The sequence below is a fragment of the Lithobates pipiens genome, unplaced genomic scaffold (genome assembly GCF_037356315.1).
Source record: "Lithobates pipiens isolate NorthernLeopardFrog02 unplaced genomic scaffold, aLitPip1_a1.2 Scaffold_8, whole genome shotgun sequence".
Classification (NCBI taxonomy): domain Eukaryota; kingdom Metazoa; phylum Chordata; class Amphibia; order Anura; family Ranidae; genus Lithobates; species Lithobates pipiens.
Window position 1 is genome coordinate 621736124 of NW_027507903.1, and position 6823 is coordinate 621742946.

The window sequence follows — 6823 nt, forward strand, 5'->3', positions numbered from 1 at the left end:
AGATATACAAACAGTCCAACCAGTAATTAGTGCATTCTTTGTGTACAAAATCACAATACTAAAAGCAACAATCTGATGTGAAATTAAAAAATATATAAATATCGTGCAAAAACAGCAGTGCCATCATATACTGTATTTTCTGGCATATAAGACTACCTTTTACACTTAAAAAAAATACCCAAAAATTGGGGGTCGTCTTATACGCTAGGTATACAATGCTGCCCAATGGATGTCAGCCCCCAAATGTCTGCTAATACTGTATGTGGCTTCAGCTACAAACAGTATATGCCGTTGAGCCAATACCGACGAGCGATGTATTCTATTAATGAATACAGAGCCTGCTTGGATTGGAGTAACAACCTCTGCCAATCCGAGCAGGCTACATAGAGTAGCCTGCTCGGATTGGCTTTGAGAGAGAGAGAGAGAGAGAGAGAGGCAAGGGCTGATGATGCTAGAGCCTCTGCCAATCCAAGCAGGCATTGTATTCATTAAAATAATACACCGCTCACCATACTTCCCTGGGTAAATCCATTCACTGATCTATTACTACTATGCATCCTGCTGTTTGCCTTTGAGGTCCCAGGCACCCAAGAGGGACCGGTAAATCTGGGACATATGACAGGGGGGTTATTAAATGCATTTTGGTGGACAATTCCCATAGAATGTAACCCAAAAGTGGTATAGGTTTGGTTTCAATAGATCTCTGTTTGTGTTATTATTGTTTGATTTACTTTATGACATATCACAGCATGGCGGATGAGTAGTTGGCATTCTTGCTTTGTGTTTTTTAATGGTTCTAATGTTTTTTTTAAATGGTGTTGCCTCAGAAGGGGGGTAGTCTTATACCGTGAGTATTGCCCAAAACCTATGTTTTCACTTGAAAAATAGGGGGTCGTCTTATACGCCCAGTCGCCTTATACGCCGGCAAATACGGTAAATCAACATAAAACACTTATAAAGCCCTCTTAGGGAAGTGCTAGTGTTTAAAAAGTCCATATATCATGAAGTTAAAAAAGTAAAAGTGACAGGTGCTTTTCAAAACCGTATTTGGTGCTTTTTAAAGGTACCCCGTAAGAAATGCACTCACCAGAACCCCTCAGCCCACATGATTTTAGCTCCGCCCTAAGCCTTTTGTCACTGGGACATCACTGGGAAGTCTCAGGTCCCTGGGAGGAAAAGGCCGGTTCGTGCATGCATGCTTCTTCATCATGGGCTGCTCTGTAAGACCCCTTTCACACTGCCAGCGTTTTTCAGGCGCTACAGCACTAAGAATAGTGACTTATGGCTCCTGAAAAAAGTGGCACCATTCACTCCAGTGTGAAAGGCTGAGGGTGCACTGGCAGGGCGCCACAAAAAGTCCTGCCAGCAGCAGTGAAGGAGCGGTGAACTCACTGCTGGCAAAACGCCAATCCGGCAGCATTTTGCAGGCGGATTTAACTCCTTTTCGGGTCGCTAGTGGGGGGGGGGGGGGGTTAAAAGCCCTGCTAGCGGGCAAATAGCACTGCAAATCCGACGGTAAAGTGCTGCCAAAAATAGAGATTCTTTACCTCTGATGCTCCTCCCACCCCAGTGTGAAAGGGGCCTAATAGATGTGCCTGTTTACACCACTCTCTAGCGCAGATGTAGGCAACCTCAGCCCTCCAACTGTTTTGAAACTACAAGTCCCATGAGACATTGCAAGACCCAGACAATCACAGGCATGACTCCTAGAGTCAGAGGCATGAGGGGATTTGTAGTTTCACCACAGCTGGAGGGCTGAGGTTGCCTAACCCTGCTCTAGTGAGTGCAGTACTTGAGAATTAAATTGTTTTTAACACTACTACACTTAGATTGGTGCTGCTCTTTGTTTTTGTTTTTTTTGTGTCTCATATCCCAGAGTGACTTCTGGTCTTCAGCGTACTGGCTTTTTTGTGTTAGCCTACAGATCTTTTATCTCCTGTGGCCACCACCCAGGATATATGGACTACATATGGACTATTTATTCCTTAATTTAATTAAAATGTATTTATTAATTTTATTATTAATTCTGTCCACGTATCCCTTTTCCCATTCCCCACCTGATACCTGGACTATACGGTGCCAATTGCCCCTTGGATTTAACCATTTCATACTTCCACTCTATGAACACAATTTCTATTGTTCGCTGTACTGTAATCTCTATGGTTAAATGCATGCCAATGTCCCCAGTCTTTGCTCCTGCCTTTGAGTACCTAGCGCGACAGTTATTGTTTTTCTAACAAAATTCTAGAATCTCAATCCTCCCCATCGACCTGAACGCTAGAAAATAAAACTTGATACTTGAAAAGGGGATCACAAATGATTGGACATCCACATGTTAAAGGGTATGTATACTCTATCAATGAATTTCTCTTATCTGTTCACTTTTGGTCTGCTAAATATATATTCTAAGGCATTTTGTTATGTTTCATTACCTACTATATTTACTTATATAGCGACAAGAGTTTATGCAGCACTTTACTTTACATCTATACTGTACATTCGCATCAGTCCCTGTCCTCAAGGAACTTACAATGTAATCTCCCTAACTCACATTCATACATACACATACTAGGGTCAATTTAGGCAGGATCCAATTAACCTACCAACATGTCTAAAGCCTCGTACACACGGTACGATTGTTGGCCAACTGAGAGTCTGATTTTTGGCAAAAGGGAGTGTGCCAGGATCTTGTCTTGCATACTAATTGTTGTGCCACAAACATGAATGTAGTGATGTACTACAAGGAATTTCAGCTCTTGAGCGCCACCCTTTGGGCCCCTCTGCTAATTTCGTGTTTGAAGATCATTGATTCCAAGCATGTGTGTTGGTACTTTCGACTTTTGTGTGACGGATTTGTGTACTGACCATATGAAAATCTGATGTCAAACTGTTGTCTGCCGAAAACTTACTAGCCTGTCACCCAACATTTGTTGGCCAAAAATTGGACAACAATTGTCAAAAGGAACGTACTAAAAGTAAGATTTTAGGTTAACAGTCTGTCATCACACAATGCCCTGCCAACAATGGAACCGCGTATACGAGGCTTAAGTGCAAAAACAAAAGTAGCAGAAATCTCGTCAAATGATTACTTCCTGTGCTCTCTGCTGATGTTAGGGAGATGGAGGTGTTGTAGTTCTGTCCTAGGGTGATAACTCTGGTTCCCCATAGATACAGTATAGTGAGTAAGGATTGTCAGGCTGCATACTCAGATTGAGGATCTGGTGTGGATTTTTAGAGAGACCTTCATTTAAAAAAATGTTTGTATTATATATAGGTATACCCTTAACTGCTTCATAGCAGATTTACAGGGTGGCCGCTCTGCACAGAATCACGTTTACAGTATATGTGACTCTGCACTCCCGGTTTTTGGGTGTGAGTGTGCACCACCGGCGGTTCGCTCCCGCTGTGATTTTACACAGAGGCAGCTAATCAGCAGGTTCCATGGACCCAATATCCGCTGGGACCCGCCGATCGTTCGGTACCCTTACAGAATGCCAGTCTATCTATGTAAACAAGGCCGACTGTCATTCTGCGAGTACAGAAGACATAGATTATGTGTTCCTGTGGAAAGCAGAAACATGATCACATGATGATCAGTGACCTGATTATCTGTGTAAATATTCCCTGTCAAACTTGTTGATTACCGGTTCTCCTCTCCTCAAGCTGTGATAATATGTGAGGAAATTAATGCCCAAAACCGGCAAGTTTGTTTACATGTGAACAGATGTGATAGGACACAGCTGATCACATAGTAAAGGGCCATTGTGATTGGCCCTTTACCCCGATCTGTGATCAGCTGTGTCAGAAGGGGGGTGAGGTGGTTCTGGGAGGACATCCATGGATGCCCCCTCAAAACGAGAGAGCCGCGCTGTAACCAACTTTGGAGATGAGAACGTTAAAATCATTGTACACTTTCCAATAGTAAGTGTAGGTATACATTTTGTGTTATTTGTTTACTTGTGATTTTAGGCCCCTTTCACACGGACGGATAGAATGGTGCTTTTAGCTGCGGATTTTCTAGTTTTCTACCGCAGCTAAAAGCACACAATGCTTTCCTATGGCCCCATTCACACACAGCGTTTAGCCGCGATTTCGTTACATGCGGTTCGGTGCGAATAGAAAAAATAAAATTGTATGCGTCCAGGTGCGATGTAGCGCAGCTATAAGCACATAACCGCAGGTAATCGCAGTGTACTATTTCTCCTGCAGATAGCAGCGGCAACAAGGAAAGAAAAACAATAGGAAGCACATCAGAAATGGCAAGAATTTTCCAAACGCAGCTAAACGCAGATGCAGCTAAACGCAGCTAAACGCAATGTACAACTGCAAGTGAACGCTGTGCCAGGATTCTCTGAATTTCAAAATAACAAAACATGTTTTTAACAGCGGCAGAACAGCCGCCCGTGTGAAAGGGGCCTTAGGCTCACATGTTGTGGCTACAGTTTTTAGTGTCATGACTGATTGTTTCCCCTATGTCCATGTTTTCCTCTTCTCGTTTCGGGTAACAGAGCAACCATTGCAAGCCTAGCCAAATGTGGGAGTGCTAATGCATAGCTCCCAACTGTCCCTGATTTGGAGGGACTGTCCCTGATTTAGAGCAATGTCCCTCTGTCCCTCGTTCCTCCTCATTTGTCCCTCATTTTGGTCTGATCTATATAGTTCTATATAAAATGCACTTTTTGTCTTTCAAAAAGTGTTTCTCAGTGCTAAACATTTCATCCAATTTCTAGATTGGCCGTTAACCCGATGTAGTCAGACACCTGACGGTCTAGGAGTTCCCTAATGCTGGATCCGGATGACACCTGTCGATGGGTCGGCTGAAAGAATGACCTCATATCAGAAGTCACCAACACATCTTCAAACCGGCCTCTTCTTGCAGGCGCTGTTGGATTGGTACCCACAACTCCTTCTCTGGGAGTGGGAATTGCTTCTCTGCCAGCGCACGCAAAAGCAGAATGTAGCATTTCTCGAAACAAGGCCTGGAAGTGCTCCATTCTGACAGCCCTCTGTGACGGCGGTAACATTTCCGCCATTTTGTGTTTGTACCGGGGGTCTAAGTAAGTTGCCACCCAGTACTGGTCCTTGACCCTTAAGCTTTTTATACGGGGGTCGCTATTAAAACACTGGAGCATGAAGGCCCCCATTTGCACTAAACTGGAAGCGGTGTGGTGGCCTTTCTCCTGCTCATCATCCAGGATAATGCCGTCCTCTACATTCTCCTCTCCACATCCACGCACAACAACAGGGATCGCAGAAAGGTTTAAAGCATGCTCTTCTTGCTGCTCCTCATCCGCCCCGGCACCATCCTCCTCTGACTCCTCTTCAGACTCCTGTTGTTGACTTGTCTCATATAGAGTAGCCCCCCCTGGGAATTCATCCAGCATTGCGACTTCCTCATCTTCCTGCTCCTGCTCCTCCACAGCTTGATCACTGATGGCGCCATGGCTGCGACTGACCAGTTTGGTGATCTCCTCAAATGGCCGCAGAAGTCTGCATGTGTCGCGCATTAACAGCCACTGGCACGGTGAAAAAAACCACAGCTCCCCAGAACCTGTTCTGCCGCAGAGTTCATACAGGTAGACGTTAACTGCACGTTTCTGCTGGAGCAGCCTATCAAGCATATAGAAGGTTGAGTTCCATCGCGTCGGGAAATCACAAATAAGACGTCTGACCGGCAGATTGTGTCGCGGCTGAATGTCAGCAAGGAGAGCCATGGCCGTGTAAGATCTTCTGAAATGGGCCGGGATTTTCCTTGCCTGCCGCAAGATGTCCTTGACCCCAGGGTATTTGACAGCGAATCGCTGCACGACCAAGTTTAAGACGTGTGCCATGCATGACACGTGCGTGATTTTGCCCTGTTTCAATGCGTTAAGCAGATTGGCACCGTTGTCACACATCACTTTACCAACTGTCAAATTGAGCGGTGTTAGCCACTGCTCTGCCTGTGAACGCAAAGCTGAAAGGAGTGTCGGGCCAGTGTGGCTTCCAGGCACAACAGACGCAGCACGGCATGGCAATGTCTAACCTGGCATGTCGAATAGGTTCTGGGGAGCTTGGGCGGCGCAGCGGAAGAGACACTAGCAGCGGAAAAGGAGGAGTCAACCAAGGAGGAGAGGGAGGAGGATGGAGTAGGAGGAGGAGGAGAAGAAGAGCCAGGCCTGCATGCAATCCGTGGCGGTAAAACCAAATCTACACGGGTGCCACTGGTTACATGCTTGACAGCTGTCAGAAGGTTCACCCAGTGGGCAGTAAAAGTGAAATACCTTCCCTGCCCGTGTTTGCTAGGCCACGTGTCTGTGGTCAGATGTATCTTGGCACCGACACTGTGTGCCAGAGATACATTCACTTGCCGCTGAACATGGCCATATAGCTCTGGGATGCCCTTCTCTGAGAAATACTTCCTTTCTGGGACCTTCCATTGTGGTGTTCCAATGGCCACAAATTTTCGAAAGGCCTCCGAGTCCACCAGTTTATATGGTAGTAGTTGGTGGGCTATGAGTTCTGACAAGCCAGCCATCAACCGTTGGGCAAGAGGGTTATCCGGCATTATCATTTTTTTACGCTCGAACATTAGGCCCATGGAAGCCTGCCTTTTTGCAGAAAAACGTGAGCCTGGCGTGATGGAAGGTGGAGTGTAGGACAATTGTGAGGAGAGAGGAGAAGGAGAAATAGAAGACGAAGCTGGACGGTGAGAGCCTGGAGTGTGGCTTTGTGTGTTCCGTTGCTCCCACTGGGCTCGGTGATGGCTGCTCGTGTGCCTTCTTAAGGCGGTCGTCCCTAGGTGAGTGTTGGGCTTACCGCGACTAATGCGTTGACTGCAAAG